The sequence below is a fragment of the Schistocerca gregaria genome, chromosome X (genome assembly GCF_023897955.1).
Source record: "Schistocerca gregaria isolate iqSchGreg1 chromosome X, iqSchGreg1.2, whole genome shotgun sequence".
NCBI lineage: Eukaryota > Metazoa > Arthropoda > Insecta > Orthoptera > Acrididae > Schistocerca > Schistocerca gregaria.
The window spans coordinates 735876841-735897715 of NC_064931.1; the positions used below are offsets into that span (position 1 = coordinate 735876841).

The window sequence follows — 20875 nt, forward strand, 5'->3', positions numbered from 1 at the left end:
AATTAAAGTAGATATCTACATCTACATCATACTTCACAAGCCAACTAATGGTGTGTGGTTTAGGGTACTTTCGATACCATTGTCTCATCCCTCCAACCCTGATACTTTTTATTGATAACGATAGATATGTGCATGGTGATTTTTCCCACCGTGTACCGCAACAGCGCGAGATTTTGTAGTCGAATCCACTTTAAATAATAGTTAAAACTATGGACAGACAGATAGTAGCTTGCTCAGAAACAAAGTTTAGGTTCCGTCTACAACACAGGCTTCTCAATTCTGAAACCAATTACTGAATAAGACTAAAGTGTATTTGAGAGGTGGGGATCTAATGCTCCTCAATTGGCCTCACAAGAGCTGAGTGCACCACGCTTGCCAACAGTGCTCGGCAGGCCGGATGGTCACCCATTCAAGTTCTAACCCAGCCTGACAGCGCTTAACTTCGGTGATCTGACGAAAATCGGTGTTGCACACACACACACACACACACACACACACACACACACACACACACACAAACACACGCACACGCATACAGGTTGTCAATTGATGGTGATCGGGCCAAATATCTCACGAAATAAGCATCAAACGAAAAAACTACAAAGAACGATACTCGTCTAGCTTGAAGGGGGAAACCAGATGGCGCTATGGTTAGCCCCCTAGATGGCGCTGCCATAGGTCAAACGGATATCAACTGCGTTTCTTTTATGTAAGAACCCCCATTTTTATTACATATTCGTGTAGTACGTAAAGAAATATGAATGTTTTAGTTGGACCACTTTTTTCGCTTTGTGATAGATGGTGCTGTAATAGTCACAAACGAACCTTGTATCACATAACATTCCGCCAGTGCGGATGGTATTTGCTTCGTGATACATTACCCGTGTTAAAATGGACCGTTTGCCAATTGCGGAAAAGGTCGATATCGTGTTGATGTATGGCTATTGTGATCAAAATGCACAACGGGCGTGTGATATGTAAGCTGCTCGGTGTCCTGGACGACATCATCCAAGTGTCCGGACCGTTCGCCGGATAGTTACGATATTTAAGGAAACTGGAAGCGTTCAGGCACATGTAAAGCGTCAACCACGACCTACAACAAATGATGATGCCCCAGTAGGTGTTTTAGCTGCTGTCGCGGCTAATCCGCACATCAGTAGCAGACAAACTGCGCGAGAATCGGCAATCTAAAAAACGTCGGTGTTGAGAATGCTACATCAACATCGATTGCACCCGTACCATATTTCTATGCACCAGGAGATGCATGGAGACGACTTTGAACGTCGTGAACATTTCTATCACTGGGCACAAGAGAAATTACGAGACGATGACAGATTTTTTGCACGCGTTCTATTCAGCGACGAAGTGTCATTCACCAACAGCGGTAACGTAAACCGGCATAATATGCACTATTTGGCAACGGAAAATCCACGATGGCTGCGACAAGTGTAACATCAGCGACCTTAGCGGGTTAATGTATAGTGCGGCATTGTGGGAGGAAGGATAATTGGCCCCCATTTTATCGATGGCAATCTGAATGGTTCAATGTATGATGATTTCCTACGTAATGTTCTACCGACGTTACTACAAGATGTTTCAGTGCATGACAGAATGGCGATGTACTTCCAACATGATGGATGTCCGGCACATAGCTCGCGTGCTCTTGAAGCGGTATTGAATAGCATATTTCATCACAGGTGGATTGGTCGTCGAAGCACCATACCGTGGCCCGCATGTTCACCGAATCTGACGTCCCTGGATTTCTTTCTGTGGGGAAAGTTGAAGGATATTTACTATCGTGATCCACCGACGACGCCTGACAACATGTGTCAGCATATTATGTAAGCATGTGCGAACATTACGGAACGCGAACTACTTACTGTTGAGAGGAACGTCTTTACACGTATTGCCAAACGCAGTGAGGTTGACGGACATCATTTTGAGCATTTATTGCATTAATGTGGTATTTACAGGTAAACACGCTGCAACAGCATGCGTTCTCAGAAACGATAAGTTCACAAAGGTTCATATATCACATTGGAACAACAGAAATAAAATGTTCAAACGTACCTACGTTCTGTATTTTAATTTACAAAACCTACCTGTTACCAACTGTTCGTCTAATATTGTGAGCCATATGTGTGTGACTATTACAGCGCACTATTTACGCACTACACGAATATGTAATAAAAAATGGGGGTTCCTATTTTTAAAAAACCAGTTGATATCCGTTTGACGTATGGCAGCACCACTAGCGGGCCAACCATAGTGCCATCTGGTTTTCCCCTTGAAGCTAAACAAGTTTTATTTTTTGTAGTTTTTTCGTTTGACGTTTATTTCGTGAGATATTTAGCCCGGTCACTATATATATATATATATATATATATATATATATATATATATATATATAGGGTGTTTCAAAAATGACCGGTATATTTGAAACGGCAATACAAACTAAACGAGCAGCGATAGAAATACACCGTTTGTTGCAATATGCTTGGGACAACAGTACATTTTCAGGCAGACAAACTTTCGAAATTACACTAGTTACAATTGTCAACAACAGATGGCGCTGCGGTCTGGGAAACTCTATAGTACGATATTTTCCACATATCCACCATGCGTAGCAATAATATGGCGTAGTCTCTGAATGAAATTACCCGAAACCTTTGACAACGTGTCTGGCAGAATGGCTGCACATGCAGATGAGATGTACTGCTTCAGCTGTTCAATTGTTTCTGGATTCTGGCGGTACACCTGGTCTTTCAAGTGTCCCCACAGAAAGAAGTCGCAGGGGTTCATGTCTGGCGATTAGGAAGGCCAATCCACGCCGCCTCCTGTATGTTTCGGATAGCCCAAAGCAATCACACGATCATCGAAATATTCATTCAGAAAATTAAAGACGTCGGCCGTGCGATGTGGAGGGGCACCATCTTGCATAAACCACGAGGTGTTCGCAGTGTCGTCTAAGGCAGTTTGTACCGCCACAAATTCACGAAGAATGTCCAGATAGCGTGATACAGTAATCGTTTCGGATCTGAAAAATGGGCCAATGATTCCTTTGGAAGAAATGGCGGCCCAGACCAGTACTTTTTGAAGATGCAGGGACGATGGGACTGCAACATGGGGCTTTTCGGTTCCCCATATGCGCCAGTTCTGTTTATTGACGAAGCCGTCCAGGTAAATATAAGCTTCGTCAGTAAACCAAATGCTGCCCACATGCATATCGCCGTCATCAATCCTGTGCACTATATCGTTAGCGAATGTCTCTCGTGCAGCAATGGTAGCGGCGCTGACGGGTTGCCGCGTTTGAATTTTGTATGGATAGAGGTGTAAAATCTGGCGCATGAGACGATACGTGGACGTTGGCGTCATTTGGACCGCAGCTGCAACACGGCGAACGGAAACCCGAGGCCGCTCTTGGATCACCTGCTGCACTAGCTGCGCGTTGCCATGTGTGGTTGCCGTACGCGGTCGCCCTACCTTTCCAGCACGTTCATCCGTCACGTTCCCAGTCCGTTGAAATTTTTCAAACAGATCCTTTATTGTATCGCTTTTCGGTCCTTTGGTTACATTAAATAAACCTTCGTTGAAAACTTCGTCTTGTTGCAACAACACTGTGTTCTAGGCGGTGGAATTCCAACACCAGAAAAATCCTCTGTTCTAAGGAACAAACCATGTTGTCCACAGCACACTTGCACGTTGAGAACAGCACGCGCTTACAGCAGAAAGACGACGTACAGAATGGCGCACCCACAGACTGCGTTGACTTCTATATCTTTCATATCACTTGCAGCGCCATCTGTTGTTGAAAATTGTAACTACTGTAATTTCGAAAGTTTGTCCGCCTGAAAATGTACTGTTGTCCCAAGCATATTGCAACAAACGGTGTATTTCTATCGCTGCTCGTTTAGTTTTTATTGCCGTTTCAAATATTCCGGTCATTTTTGAAACACCCTATATATATATATATATATATATATATATATATATATATATATATATATATAGAGAGAGAGAGAGAGAGAGAGAGAGAGAGGAAAGAAAGGCGATAATGGGCATCATTAACGAATCAACATTCGCGAATAGTGCGTGGGAAGAATGATTGTCGGTAAGCCTCTGTATTGGCTCTAATTTCTCTAATTTTCTCCTCGTGGTCAACACGCGAGGTGTTTATGAGGAGAGCTAATACGCTGTAGGACTCCTCCTGAAGTCCCGATATTTAAGTAGTAGATCTGTCCGTGATGCACAATGCCTCTCTGGTAATTTGTGCCATTGGAGTTTGTTTGGCATCTCCGTAACGCTCTCTCGCCAGTTTAACTACCCCGTAACGAACGCGCCGGTCTGCGTTGGATCTTCTCTACCTCTTCTATCAGTGCTACATTATAGGGATCACAGATAGCTGAACAATACTCAAGAAGAGGGCGAACAAGCGCCATATAAGCCACTTATTTCGTGAATGAGTTACATTTCCTTAAGATTCTTCCGACGAATCTGAGCCTAGTATTTAATTTTCCCACTATCTCTTTCTTGTCCCCCCCCCTCCCCCATGAACCATGGACCTTGCCGTGGAGGGGAGGCTTGCGTGCCTCAGCGATACAGATAGCCGTACCGTAGGTGCAACCACAACGGAGTGGTATCTGTTGAGAGACCAGACAAACGTGTGGTTCCTGAAGAGGGGCAGCAGCCTTTTCAGCAGTTGCAGGGGCAACAGTCTGGATGATTGACTGATCTGGCCCTGTAACTCTAACCAAAACGGCCTTGATGTGCTGGTACTGCGAACGGCTAAAAGCAAGGGGAAACTACAGCCGTAATTTTTCCCGAGGGCATGCAGCTTTACTGTATGATTAAATGATGATGGCATCCTCTTGGGTAAAATATTCCGGAGGTAAAATAGTCCCCCATTCGGATCTCCGGGCGGGGACTACTCAAGAGGATGTCTTTATCAGCAGAAAGAAAACTGGCGTTCTACGGGTCGGAGCGTGGAATGTCAGATCCCTTAATCGGGCAGGTAGGTTAGAAAATTTAAAAAGGGAAATGGATAGGTTAAAGTTAGATATAGTGGGAATTAGTGAAGTTCGGTGGCAAGAGGAACAAGACTTCTGGTCAGGTGACTACAGGGTTATAAACACAAAATCAAATAGGGGTAATGCAGGAGTAGGTTTAATAATGAATAGGAAAATAGGAATGCGGGTAAGCTACTACAAACAGCATAATGAACGCATTATTGTGGCCAAGATAGATACGAAGCCCACACCTAGTACAGTAGTAAAAGTTTGTATGCCAACTAGCTCTGCAGATGACGAAGAAATTGAAGAAATGTATGATCAAATAAAAGAAATTATTCAGATAGTGAAGGGTGACGAAAATTTAATAGTCATGGGTGACTGGAATTCGGTAGTAGGAAAAGGGAGAGAAGGAAACGTAGTAGGTCAATATGGACTGGGGCAAAGAAATGAAAGACGAAGCCGCCTGGTAGAATTTTGCACAGAGCACAACTTAATCATAGGTAACACTTGGTTCAAGAATCATAAAAGAAGGCTGTATACATGGAAGAAGCCTGGAGATACTGACAGGTTTCAGATAGATTATATAATGGTACGACAGAGATTTAGGAACCAGGTTTTAAATTGTAAGACATTTCCAGGGGCAGATGTGGACTCTGACCACAATCTATTGGTTATGACCTGTAGATTAAAACTGAATAAACCGCAAAAAGGTGGGAATTTAAGGAGATGGGACCTGGATAAACTAAAAGAACCAGAGGTTGTACGGAGTTTCAAGGAGAGCATAAGAGAGCAATTGACAGGAATGGGGGAAAGAAATACAATAGAAGAAGAATGGGTAGCTTTGAGGGATGAAGTAGTGAAGGCAGCAGAGGATCAAGTAGGTAAAAAGACTAGGGCTAGTAGAAATCCTTGGGTAACAGAAGAAATATTGAATTTAATTGATGAAAGGAGGAAATATAAAAATGCAGTAAATGATGCAGGCAAAAAGGAATACAAACGTCTCAAAAATGAGATAGACAGGAAGTGCAAAATGGCTAAACAGGGATGGCTAGAGGACAAATGTAAGGATGTAGAGGCTTATCTCACTAGAGGTAAGATAGATACTGCCTACAGGAAAATTAAAGAGATCTTTGGAGAAAAGACGACCACTTGTATGAATATTAAGAGCTCAGATGGAAACCCAGTTCTAACCAAAGAAGGGAAAGCAGAAAGGTGGAAGGAGTATATAGAGGGTCTCTACAAGGGCGATGTACTTGAGGACAATATTATGGAAATGGAAGAGGATGTAGATGAAGATGAAATGGGAGATACGATACTGCGTGAAGAGTTTGACAGAGCACTGAAAGACCTGAGTCGAAACAAGGCCCCCGGAGTCGACAACATTCCATTGGAACTACTGACGGCCTTGGGAGAGCCAGTCCTGACAAAACTCTACCATCTGGTGAGCAAGATGTATGAGACAGGCGAAATACCCTCAGACTTCAGGAAGAATGTAATAATTCCAATCCCAAAGAAAGCAGGTGTTGACAGATGTGAAAATTACCGAACTATCAGTTTAATAAGTCACAGCTGTAAAATACTAACGCGACTTCTTTACAGACGAATGGAAAAATTGGTAGAAGCCGACCTCGGGGAAGATCAGTTTGGATTCCGTAGAAATGTTGGAACACGTGAGGCAATACTGACCCTACGGCTTATCTTAGAAGCTAGATTAACAAAAGGCAAACCTACGTTTCTATCATTTGTAGACTTAGAGAAAGCTTTTGACAATGTTGACTGGAATACTCTCTTTCAAATTCTGAAGGTGGCAGGGGTAAAATACAGGGAGCGAAAGGCTATTTACAATTTGTACAGAAACCGGATGGCAGTTATAAGAGTCGAGGGACATGAAAGGGAAGCAGTGGTGGGGAAGGGAGTAAGACAGGGTTGTAGCCTATCCCCGATGTTATTCTATCTGTATATTGAGCAAGCAGTAAAGGAAACAAAAGAAAAATTCGGAGTAGGTATTAAAATCCATGGAGTAGAAATAAAAACTTTGAGGTTCGCCGATGACATCGTAATTCTGTCAGAGACAGCAAAGGACTTGGAAGAGCAGTTGAACGGAACGGATAGTGTCTTGAAAGGAGGATATAAGATGACCATCAACAAAAGCAAAACGAGGATAATGGAATGTAGTCGAATTAAGTCGGGTGATGCTGAGGGAATTAGATTAGGAAGTGAGACACTTAAAGTAGTAAAGGAGTTTTGCTATTTGGGGAACAAAATAACTAATGATGGTCGAAGTAGAGAGGATATAAAATGTAGACTGGCAATGGCAAGAAAAGTGTTTCTGAAGAAGAGAAGTTTGTTAACATCGAGTATAGATTTAAGTGTCAGGAAGTCATTTCTGAAAGTATTTGTATGGAGTGTAGCCATGTATGGAAGTGAATCATGGACGATAAATAGTTTGGACAAGAATAGAATAGAAGCTTTCGAAATGTGGTGCTACAGAAGAATGCTGAAGATTAGATGGGTAGATCACATAACTAATGAGGAAGTATTGAATCGGATTGGGGAGAAGAGAAGTTTGTGGCACAACTTTACCAGAAGAACGGATCGGTTGGTAGGACATGTTTTGAGGCATCAAGGGATCACCAATTTAGTATTGGAGGGCAGCGTGGAAGGTAAAAATCGTAGAGGGAGACCAAGAGATGACTACACTAAGCAGATTCAGAAGGACGTAGGTTGCAGTAGGTACTGGGAGATGAAGAAGCTTGCACAGGATAGAGTAGCATGGAGAGATGCATCAAACCAGTTTCAGGACTGAAGACCACAACAACAACAACTCTTCCTTGTGGTCATTTCACTTGAGGTCACTCTGGATAGTTACGCCCAGCTGTCACCGGCTGTTTGTCATCAGTCGTGTAACTATACAGTAGTGGATTTCTTTTCCTATGTATGCGCAGTATGTTGCATTTATTTACGTTCAGGATCAACTGCCAGAGTCTGCACTATTCATCAATTCCATGCAGGTCGTTCTGTAAATTCTTACTATCTTCTGGCGTTGCTCCTTTGGTATAGACAACTGCCTCATCTGCGAATGGCCCTAAAAAGATTCCGACGCTTTCTACTAGATCATTTATACACTCCTGGAAATGGAAAAGAGAACACATTGACACCAGTGTGTCAGACCCACCATACTTGCTCCGGACACTGCGAGAGGGCTGTACAAGCAATGATCACACGCAAGGCACAGCGGAGACACCAGGAACCGCGGTGTTGGCCGTCGAATGGCGCTAGCTGCGCAGCATTTGTGCACCGCCGCGGTCAGTGTCAGCTAGTTTGCCGTGGCATACGGAGCTCCATCGCAGTCTTTAACACTGGTAGAATGCCGCGACAGCGTGGACGTGAACCGTATGTGCAGTTGACGGACTTTGAGCGAGGGCGTATAGTGGGCATGCGGGAGGCCGGGTGGAGGTACCGCCGAATTGCTCCACACGTGGGGCGTGAGGTCTCCACAGTACATCGATGTTGTCGCCAGTGGTCGGCGGAAGGTGCACGTGCCCGTCGACCTGGGACCGGACCGCAGCGACGCACGGATGCACGCCAAGACCGTAGGATCCTACGCAGTGCCGTAGGGGACCGCACCGCCACTTCCCAGCAAATTAGGGACACTGTTGCTCCTGTGGTATCGGCGAGGACCATTCGCAACCGTCTCCATGAAGTTGGGCTACGGTCCCGCACACCGTTAGGCCGTCTTCCGCTCACGCCCCAACATCGTGCAGCCCGCCTCCAGTGGTGTCGCGACAGGCGTGAATGGAGGGACGAATGGAGACGTGTCGTCTTCAGCGATGAGAGTCGCTTCTGCCAATGATGGTCGTATGCGTGTTTGGCGCCGTGCAGGTGAGCGCCACAATCAGGACTGCATACGACCGAGGCACACAGGGCCAACACCCGGCATCATGGTGTGGGGAGCGATCTCCTACACTGGCCGTACACCTCTGGTGATCGTCGAGGGGACCCAACGTGCTCTAGAAGGTGTAAGTCAACTACCCTGGCCAGAAAGATCTCCGGATTTGTCCCCCATTGAGCATGTTTGGGACTGGATGAAGCGTCGTCTCACGCGGTCTGCACGTCCAGCACGAACGCTGGTCCAACTGAGGCGCCAAGTCGAAATGGCATGGCAAGCCGTTCCACAGGACTACATCCAGCAGCTCTACGATCGTCTCCATGGGCGAATAGCAGCCTGCATTGCTGCGAAAGGTGGATATACACTGTACTAGTGCCGACATTGTGCATGCTCTGTTGGCTGTATGTGCCTGTGGTTCTGTCAGTGTGATCATGTGATGTATCTGACCCCAGGAATGTGTCAATAAAGTTTCCCCTTCCTGGGACAATGAATTCACGGTGTTCTTATTTCAATTTCCAGGAGTGTATATATTGTAAACAAGAACAGTCTTATCACACTTCCCTGTAATACTCCGGATATTACCTTTACATCTGTCTATTTTGTTCTGTTAAGTGCGACCTGTTGAGGTCTGTCTACAAGAAAGTCTTGAACACAATCGGAAGTCTGCTCCGATACTCCGTAAGCTCGTATGTTTTACATTAAATGGCAATACGGGAGGGTGTCAAATGACTTGCAGAAATCAAGGAACACGGCATCAACCTGAGCGCCGTTTTCCACTGCTTTATGGAGGAAGAGAGCGAGTTGGGTTTCGCAGGATCTCTGTTTGTGGAATCCATGTTGATTTTTATAGACGAGCTATTCATTTTCAAAAAACGTCATAATTCTTGAGCATAAAAAAGTGTCATAATTCTACAACAGACAGACGTCAACGGAATGGGTCTGTAATTAAGTTTATCTGTCTTACGGTCTCTCTTAAAAACGGGAATGACCTGATCTTCTTTCCGGTAGTCAGGTAGCTTTCGTTGCTCAAACGATCTACGATAAATTACTGCTAGAAGGGGAGCATGTTCTTTCGCATAATCTCTGTAGAATCTTACAGGTATATCATCTAGTCCTGACGCCTTTCCACTACTAAGCAATTGCAGCTGCTTTACAATTCCGCGATCGGTTATCTCAATAGCTGCCATTCCGAAGTTCGTAGTACGATTGAAAGGGCGTGCAGTGTTACGGTCTTCCGCGTGAAACAACTTCGAAAGGCCGAATTCAGTTTTCGGCCTTCTCTCTGTTATCTTCCGTTTCGGTACCGGTGTGATTACTAAATGAATGAATTGAGGATTTTGATCACTTACTGATCTTACATACGATCAAAATCTGTTAGGGTTTCTACTCAGCGCGGCTGACAACGTCTTACTTTCAGAATCACTGAACACTTCTCTCATTGCTCTCCTTACGCTTGTTTTCGCTTCGTTCAACTTTTGTTTGTCAGCTAGTTTTTTACTTCTCGTGAATCCGAGATGAAGCGCTCTTTGTTTACTTAGCGCTTTTATAACACTGCTATTAAACCATAATGGATCTTTCACATCCCTTATAACCTTAATCAGAACATAGTTGTGTAGGGCATATTGAACGATGCCTTCAATTTTTATCCATTTGTTCTCCACTCCTTCGTTCTCATCACCGAATATTTAATGCTGACTGCTGAGATATTCTGAAATTTGTATCCAGTCACCCTTGCTGAGCAACTATATCTTCCTACCTTTCTTAACATTCTCCGGCCACTGTGGCCGAGCGGTTCTAGACGCTCCAGTCCTGAACCACGCGACTGCTACAGTCGCAGGTTCGAATCCTGCCTCGGGCATGGATGTGTGTGATGTCCTTAGGTTAGTTAGGTTTAAGTAGTTCTAAGTTCTAGGGGACTAATGACCACAGCAGTTGAGTCCCATAGTGCTCAGAGCCATTTTTGATAACCTCGCTAGATTCTATCGAAATGTTTACTGCAATAAACACGCCGCCACTACTGGGGACTAAATTATCCTTACGATAAACATTCCACTCAGCACTTAGGATTTCGTTCTCATTGACGTCTGGTTTCAACCAGCTTTCTGTTCCTAATACTATCTATGTATTATAACCTTCAGTAAGCGATACTTATTCTGGGACCTTTCCTTGCATGGTCCTGCAGTTTACTAATCATATTAATCTTTTGTATCTCTGATCTACGAGGACCAAAATTCTCTGATGTCACTGTGCCTGATTTAACAGGCAAATCGACTTTGATCCCAAGGGAGAGGTTCTCAAATCTAAAAAAGCCCCATGTGCACGCCACACGTACTCCACTACCCTACTAGCCGCTTCCTGCGTGTAGCGCACTCCTGACCTATTAAGGGGAACCCTACAATTCTGCACCCAATAGCAGAGATCGAGAATTTCGCATCCGATATCATCGCAGAGTCGTCTGAGCCTCAGGATCACATCTTCCACTCTGCTCCAAACCAGAGGACCGCGATCAACCTTCGGTACGATGCTACAGATAGACAGCTTAGCCTGCACCCAAAGTGCGTTGCTAGTGGCCTTCACCAAACCAGGTAACCGCTAGAGGATCCGAGGATGTCCTCAGAACACAAGGCGTCATTCGTGCCGATACGTGCCACTGCATGGAGCTGGTAGCACCCAGTGCGCCCGACGGCAAACATACCGAATGCACAATGGCGTTCTTTCCCGCTTTGCCTGTTATCTCCCTGAGGGCTCCACAACTCGCCTAACGTTGGCGCTCGCATTCACAGGCATACCCACCCTCTGTACTTGTCCGAACTGGGCAGGAAACTCTACCGCTGGCCCAACAGGAGAGGAATCTCGTGCTGGCTCAGAGTTATCATCAACACTGGGTAGCACCTCGTACCTGTTGCTAAGACGTAGGGAGCCAGCCGCACGGCCTGTTCCCTCTTGCGCCCTCCACCCAGCGACACGCGAACCCACCAGTGTCTGCCACCCACTCTGGAGCGAGGACGGTCTGGTCAGGTGTTGCGTATCAGAAGCCGTAGCGACGTCCGGGTCACCACGGGATACCAGTGGCACCAAAGGGTCGCAGAGTTCGGTACACGCGCCCCGACCTCACCGCAACTTTGAGCATTAGCTAGAAGCTTGTCGACGGTAGTCAACGCAGCTACCAGCTGCCTAAGGACAGCTGCCAACTCTCTTTGTGTCCCTCACAACAAGCACAGTCCCTAGCCATATCTTACCGTGTACAAAACAGATATAAGGTCTCAAATGGCGCTACTAAGTTTGAAAAGTATACAAAATACAGCACAAGAGAATAAAGTGTCACTAAACGTTTCTGTGAAGATTTCTCACTGTACTCTGAGACCAGAAGCTATTAAACAGGAATAAATTTCTCTACAGAAGTTGATGTATTTACAGTTACCTGTTACTAGAAATCCTGTTTGCCGAAAAGTTACTGCACGAGATAAACATTGAAACTGGAATGCACTGATCTAAAGTGTATGCTGTCTACTAGCACAAAATTAAAACAGTGGCGTGACGGAGTTTCTGGCTACGGGAAAATTTACACTAGGAAGCCGCCTACACAAGGATATTCACAAGGCGTACCCAAAAACAAAAACTACAATTAATTTTCTTACCAATAGTCTACACAGTAAAATACACACGTATAGTTCACTTCTTTGCAGAACATATTGTACTGTTTATCAGACAAGTGCTACTGCTGCTGCTGCTGCTGCGCGTCCTCTCGGCTGTATTGTGTAGAAGTACAGGCATTCCAGGCAATCAAGACCAGCAATAGGTTACACGAACACTCAAACAGGGTTCCTGACAGTAGTAGTATCGATTTATATGTTGCTCTACTGGATGGGTATCTATTCGTCATAACCAAATTACATTTTTAAATTAGTATGGCTTGTAAATGCATTGTTATATTATGTAATCATGCAAATGTATGTTTTTAGTACAATGTAGTGTGTGTGTGTGTGTGTGTGTGTGTGTGTGTGTGTGTGTGTGTGTGTGTGAGTGAGTGTGAAATCTTACGGGACTTAACTGCTAAGGTCATCATTCCCTAAGCTTACACACTAATTAACCTTAATTATCCTAAGGACAAACACACACACTCATGCCCGAGGGAGGACGAACCTTCTCCGGGACCGGCCGCACAGTCCATGACTGCAGTGCCTGAGACCGCTCGGCTAATCTCGCGCGGCACAATGTAGTGCTGGCTATGGTTAAAACGGATCGACAAAAATGGTTCAAATGGCTCTGAGCACTATTGGACTGCTGTTGTCATCAGTCCCCTAGAACTTAGAACTACTTAAACCTAACTAAGCTAAGGACATCACACACATCCACGCCCGAGGCAGGATTCGAACCTGCGACCGTAGCGGTCGCGCGGTTCCAGACTGTAGCGGCTAGAACCGCTCGGTCGCTCTGGCCGGCCGTGGATCGACAGCCTGGACAATACGTAACGCTAATGTCAGTAAGCACTTATAAAATACCCACGGTTACCCATTATGTCGGACCTAAAGTAAAATTATTTATCTGTTACTTAAAACGTTTCGGATTTTCTAGGCGTGTTGCGAAAAAAAAGAAAAAGAAAAACGGGATTCGTTCGAATGGCTGACACACATACCAGGTTGTGAGGTTGTGTTAATATCTGTGGATTGTAATTGTCACGATCGGTGTCGTTATTCTTTGATGGAAGTCTATTTTGTTGTGAGCATGGGCATCCAGTTCATTGTTTACATAGGTCTATATCCGAACCACTATCAGATGAGTACTCGCTCACACATCTCACAGATTTTTGCCTTAATTAAAGTAGTCCAAACCCCTTCGCTGTATCATTAAAAGTTGATCATGTAATTATGACATCTCTTCTGCAGTTTTTAGAACACACATACTCCGTATTCCACTGTATTATGTGTTGTGGAGGGCATCTTGTAGCTCTGGCAAACGTAGATTGATGGACAGAAATCACTGTCTATATGCCTCTGTACGAGCCTTAATTTCTCCTCTCTTCAGTAATCGTACTTCCAAGATATCTAAATGCTATTCCTTGGCTGATACTATCTTTTCCTATCTTAATATGTGCCAGTCTCCTACCTCTGCCGATCACAGTGCTCTTTATACTTGCTGTGTTGATTCTCATCACGTATTCCATACAAGCAGCATTCAAAATTTTTAACATTTTATTTTAATTTCTTCGCTTTTTGCCCGTTATGCCATGTCATCAGCAAACTGTATATAATCTAGTCTCTTTTCAGCAATACACACTTCTCCTTTTTCATCTAAGCCTTTCGCAATATTGCCTTCCCAGTTCTTAGCCTTACTTTCTGTTGTAAGTGTAAGTTCTGTACCAATCGTCTCACCATCCAATCTGCTCCTTTCCTCTTAAAAATGTCAGCATGTTCCATTGTCCTCCGTCGAAAGCATTTTTCCAAATCAATTAAAGCAGCAGAAATGTCTATCTTTCTCAGTATATCTTTCCTCTATGATTCTTAATAGGCAACTAGCATCTCTTGTTTCTTTTCCTCTTCCAAATCCGAACTGTTCCTCCTCAATCCACCTATCCAAAATGTCATATAGTCTTGTATTCAGTTCTGTCAGTAATACTACATGAGATATTAACCTGATAGTCCTATGCTCTTCACATTTTTTGGTATTCCTTTTTTCCGCATTTGGTATCATTACCGTTACAAGAATGTCATCTGACCATTTCTCTTTTTCGAATATTATTATTTTCTACTTTCCCCTGTTTCCAAAACTCTTTAACACTTCTGCAGGAAGGATATCGATTCCACATCAGTTCCGATTCTTCATCTCCTTATGCGTTTTCCTGCTTCCGCTTCCACGATGCTGTACACCTTTCCATCTTCTGGCACACATTCCTCCTCCTCATGCTTGGTTTCACTTGGTATTTGATCCACCTAGTACAGACATTCTATGTTCTTGTCACCTGCTCAAAACCTCTTGTGATTTTTCACTTTTTCTGTGTTAACCTACCTTCTTTTACTTTCAAAATCTATCTCCCTAGCCAATCTGTGCAGCACTCCATATCCATCTCTCTCCTTTTTGCCCATTCCCTCGCATTTCTCTTTCATAAATCTTTCTCTTGCTTCTTCAGTTTCTCTCCTTAATTCAATATTCAGTTCGTTCTATCTCTTTTTACCTTCTTCATCTTTCATGCTTTCCCACTTTCTCGTTTCTTCCATCAATTTCAGCATGTTTTCCGTTATCCGGTCTTTCCTATTACTTTCGGCCACTTTAGTGCCTAGTACTGATTTGGCAGAGTCCAGGAGCCCTTTCCTCATTTTTATCCATTTGTCATTTACACAGTCTTCGTTTCTACCTGTTTTCCGTTTTTCCATAAACCTGTCTTCCAGTTCTGAAGCCTTACCTACCTCCTTGAGTATCTTCAAGTTTAATCTTTACTTTGCTTTGCCTCTCCACATTTTCTTCAACTTCTCTTGTATATCTCCCGCTAGGAGGTTGGGGCCTGAATTTATGTCTGCTTCTTGGTGGACTCTGGCAGTCTTCAGACAGTTCCTAAACCTTTTTTGTATCAGGACGTCAACCAACTGATACCTTTCTCTAGTCAAACTTGAGAGCCATGTATAACGTCTCATTCTGCGATTTTCAAATAGTGTGTTAACCACTACCAGTAAGTTTTCTTTGCAGAAGCTAATAAACCGCTCCTCTTTCTCGTTTCTTATCTATAATCCAAACTTTCCCACTGGATCTTCGTCTCTTCCTAACACCTTCGCTGCATTTCAGTCCCCCATAATGTTAATATTGCTGTTTCTACTTTCTATCTCGAGAAGTTCTTGAATTTGCTCATAATATTCTGCCACCTCCTCATCTCTATGCTGGCTTGTCGGCATGTATATCTGTATTAGTAGCATATCTTTCAAACTACCTTAAAGTCGTTCCATCATCAATATTCCATCAATATATTGCACATTTATTACCTTGTTTTTCTATTTCTGTCCTAAATGTTTTCCTACTCTGTTTTCATCATTGTTGATTACCCATGAGCTTATAGTCTCCACTTTCTACCTCTCTGATCCATACCCATCCCACTTCATACATACCAAGTGCGTCCATCTGTTCCTTTTCATCTTCTTCCTTGCTTTTTTAGTTTTACCGCTTGCCGCAGTGTGAGCACAATCCATATTCCAATCCTTATCTTTCCTACCTCTTTTCTCTCCTTGTGTTCCCTTCCCAGAAATCCGAGTGAGGGGAAGTTTTAACACCAGACACTTCACATGGAAAGGCAAATCAGGTACTGCTTAGGAAATTAAAGTGGTAGCATCCCATTACTTTCCAATTAGGTATTAGGGTGTCCAACCTAAAAACAGCTGCTCACAATGACCCAGACTCTGTATGTACCCATCCCTCTTAGGTACAGTCGCTACTTGTCCTCTTTATCCACACGAAGAGAAAAAGGTGCCTCTTCGGCCAGCTTCACCACTCCCAAACATTCGTTCTCCTCAGTCACTGCCGTTAATATCTTTACCGTAAACCCGGAATGGGGCCTTTTTAACGAGGTGTTATTCCTCCGCCTCCTTCTTTACGGTTACTTTCAAAATGGGGCCCCGAGCTTGCCCCCAGCTTAACGGAGCTCTCCGAGAATTAAGGAGACACGTAATAAAGACTATTAGACTGTCTTCAACACAGTGCTGCTGCAGTACGCCTTCGTCGGTGTCCCCTCACTGCATCCTCACATCGGAGTGATAATATGTAAGTGTGGACGTTACAGGCATCTTCAACCGCTTGACGTGCCCTAGGCAACTGACAGAACTTGGAGGGGCAGGCTTCTGCGAGTTACCATTCGCTCGTTGCCTGGCTGTTACTAGCAGCCAATGAGAGCGTAGTTTCTGCAGTGTGAAAACTGTCGGTTGCATATATGGATGTGTCACTGTTTCTCCGTGGTAGACTGTTAACATGTGTGCGAGACACTGAACTCTTGTCTTTTTCAGATAGAAGTGTCTATGGTGGAGAACCCACCATCTTGGTTGCGAGTGTTTTTTTTCTATCGTGGGTACGTCGGAAATCGAGAGGAGATAACGGAGATTCTTGATCTGTTAGCTATGTGTATTATTTTTCTTCGGCATTCAATTTGCATATGTTGTTGTTATGGTACTACTTCGCTGGCTAAATGGTTTACATACGTATGCAGTGTAAAGAACAGAGTATATCTTTAAGGTATCTGCAACGGTACATTTGTTGTTATAAAATGCTATGATAATTTGATTAAATCGTAATTTGTTTATAAAACGTTCTTTGGTATTTGTTTAACGTTTAAAGTTCCTGCAACGGCGTAATTGTTGTTAAATAATTTGTTACAGTAAGAGCACGTATACTGTCTTACATGGACATACGGACCATAGTAAAGTATGGAGTATATGAAAATACGAAAACGGTGCATATGAGTAAAAATACAAAAAAATGAAATTTTTTTAAAATATAGAAAAAGAAAAGAAATATACAAAAAAGTGGAAAAGTATGGAAAATGAGAGTACTTATACGTGTAAAACATTCTCGGTTTTCCTGCCACGTCAGTTCGGGATAAGAGCTCCAGCTTTCGACGATAGTCTCCATCGGCGTCGTCAGGAGCTACTGCCTGTCTTCACTGTGGATGTGGTAGCCTTATATAGGCTGTGGACGGTTTCTGATTGGTCGGCTTGTGATTGGTTGGCGATTACTTACTGCTGTCGCAGACGGTTTCAATGTCAGCGTTGCTGACGCCACCGCTTCGATGGGAACGTAAACACTGCAATGAATGTTTCTGCTGCTTCTACGCATCGAGCGCTCGTTTCCATGCATTGCTCAGATAATATCCGCTATCACAGTTAAAGTACTTCGCAATCATTATTATTTCAACAGCCTTCTTAATAACAGAATCCCAATATGTGGAGGCATGGCACAAAATTATTGTTTCATCAAACAGTATTTTATGTTTGTTAGTGAGACTGTGCTCCAGAATTGCCGATTTCTCTAGTTCTCTATTTTGAATACGCCGTTGGTGTTCTGCACAACGGTAGGAAACAGTACGAATGGTCTGACCTATGTAATTTCTTCCACACTCACAGGGGATATTATAAATTCCAGGGATCCTAAGGCTGAGTCTGTCCTTAACAGGGCGCATCATCTCCTTAATTTTTTTAGGGGGACGAAAAATCGGTTGTTTACCCCTTCTTACCAGGACTCTTCCTGTTTTACTGGCTATAGCGCCACAGAAAAGAAGAACCGTAATCGGTGGTTCATCCTGTGAGTGTGCAGCATTTTCACGTTTCCTTTCCTTTGAGAACGCTGCCTTTATATCGCGTGCACCATAGCCACTCTTCCGGAACACGTACTTCAAATGGTTAATTTTGGACTTCTAGTGGTCGTCGTCAGAAACAGTTTTTGCCCTATTTACCAACGTGTCCAAAACGACTCTCTTCTGAAAAGGATGATGAAACTGTCTAATTGATGGAACGATTCGGGAGTTAGCCTCAAGTTTTCGTGTCTTCCTGGTATAGTTTACAGGTGATTTTACAAGGGTCGTACAATAAGTAATTGCCCTCATTTTTTTAAAAAAATCTATTAATATACATAGACAAACGTCATTGTTGGTGCTTCACATTTGATGTTTGTTCTGTGAGCCGGTGAAGTTTTGAACCGTTCTGGCAGATGGCAGAGATGTAGTACAGCTTCAAACTGGCGTCTACGCACGACTCTCGTTACAAGCAGTGTGCTGTTACTGAATTCTTGTGTGCAGAAAACGAAACCGTAATGAACACCCATAAATGTTTGCGTGCAATGTATGGCGATGCTCCAGTTGATAGGAGTACAGCTGGGCGATGCGTCAAGAAAATGCAGAAACAGAGCTCCATGATCAGCCACGCTCGGGATGTCGTATCACAGCGACTGCTCCAGACATGCTGAATCGTGTCGATGCCATTATTCGTGCCGACCGGCGCATCACAACTCTACAGTTGGCTCTACAGATGTCAGTCTGCATTGGAAGTACGTCTCAATGATCGAGACTCCGGATATTCAATGAAGTGTTTGCGATGTGTTCCACGAATACTCGCAGCGGACCACAAGATTGAAAGAAAGGCCATTTCATCTGAATTGTTGGAGAATTTTGAGACCGACGGAGAGGCCTTTCTGTTACCGGTCGCTACGGGGGACGAAAGCTGAATGCACCACTTTGCGCCGGAGCAAAAAGTTAGTCCATGGGACGCGTAAATATTCTCTACTGGGAACACAATTTGAAGACGACGAGAGCGTCTGTCATAGAGTGAAAACACAGCTACGGCTATAGGACAAGAGCTTTTCCCAACAGGGATTACATGTTCTTCTAGAACACTGGTGTACGGCCATAGAACGTGATGGAGAGTGCATAGAAAAATTGTATATGGACTACACATGTTGATGTATATTGTCACCAAATTATGACTCTTAACAATAAATATGTTTGGAGAAAAAATTTGGGGCACTACTTATTGAACGACCCTCGTATATTAATAGCTTTGTAAAAAAATTTGGGGCATTTCTTATTGAACGACCCTCGTACTAGTTGCATCTTAAAATAATTTAAAATATTATTGTACAATGCAGCTTTGTACTTTACCCTCCTAATCGTAGGTTTAAAACACATAATTGCAAGAGAATTTACAGGAAATCTTAAGATTTTCTTATATTGACTATTTATGTGGTCCTCTGTTCATATCTATGCCGAAATGGGAATGAATTTAATTATCTGAACAGTCCGAAAAATACTGATATGGGCTTGTAGTGAGCATTTTCCAGTATCCACTTCATGCTATCATCTGAGTGTTTTTCAGACCGAATATTTTCTCTCTGTGTTGGCTAACAGTAGAACTGCTAAGTGCCGTAGTATCTGCTCCTGTCGTTTTTCTACATCTACATCTATGTCTATACTCCGAAAGCCACGTTGTATCATTATAACTTCCTTTTTTTCCTGTTGTAGCCACGAATGGTTCGAGGGTAGAACAGTTGCTGGTAGGCCTCCATGTGGGTTCCATTCGCTCTTATTTTATCTTCATGGTCTTTTCGTGAGATCTACGTAGGAAGAAACAATATGTTTCCTGATTCAAGGAACTTCCATTCTCAGAGTTTTCTACAGTAAACCTCGGCGTGATGCAAAACTCTTGCAGCATCTGCCTTCATCTCCCTGATACATTCATCCTCACTAGATCAACCTGTAATGAATCTTTTCTGTTTCACCCATAAATCTTGTGTGATATATATCCAACACTGATGAGCAGTGTTGAGGTACTGGTAGAACGAGGATGATGTAAGCAATCTCCTTTGTAGATGGATTACATTTCCTGAGGATTCTTCCTGTGAATCTCAGTCTGACATCCGCGTTTGCTGGGATTAATTTAATGCTGTCGCTCCACTTTAAATCGCTTTGCTTTGCAGGGTAGCCACGGGTCTTTGGAGCCTTGTTACGGTCAGTGCGACCCCCGCCATCGGAGGTTCCAGTCCACCCTCGGGAATGTGTGTGTGTGTGTGTGTGTGTGTGTGTGTGTGTGTGTATTATCCACAGCTTAGGTTAGTTTAAGTTAGATTAAGTAGTGTTTAGGCTTAGGGACTGATGACATCAGCAGTTTGGTCCCATAAAACCTTACCACAAATTTCCAAATTTTATATCGCTTCGTAAGCATATGTTTAGATATTTCATCGAAGTTAGTGCTTCCAGCAATTTTTCTGCAGTCATGTAATTATGTAGTCATGGCTCTTTCTATCAATGTGTACACGGCACGTTACGTTCAGAGTCAACTGCTGCGTGCTGTGCCAAGAGTTGATCTTCTGTAGGTCTTCCCCGGATTTCGTTAAAATTTTCTAGGGTTGCAACTTCTCTGTAAACAACAGCGTGAAAATCCTGATGGAACTTCAGATTTAGTCTACTGTATCATTTATATACACTGTGTAAAATAGTGGACCTATAACATTCCCC

The 20875-nt window shown here is 43.6% G+C and overlaps 1 protein-coding gene across 1 annotated transcript in view; it reads right to left on the reverse strand.

The window, feature by feature from the left end:
- LOC126299161 (uncharacterized) overlaps positions 1 to 20875 on the reverse strand; it is a 48454-nt gene that overhangs the window by 16765 nt on the left and 10814 nt on the right. The window lies entirely within an intron of this gene.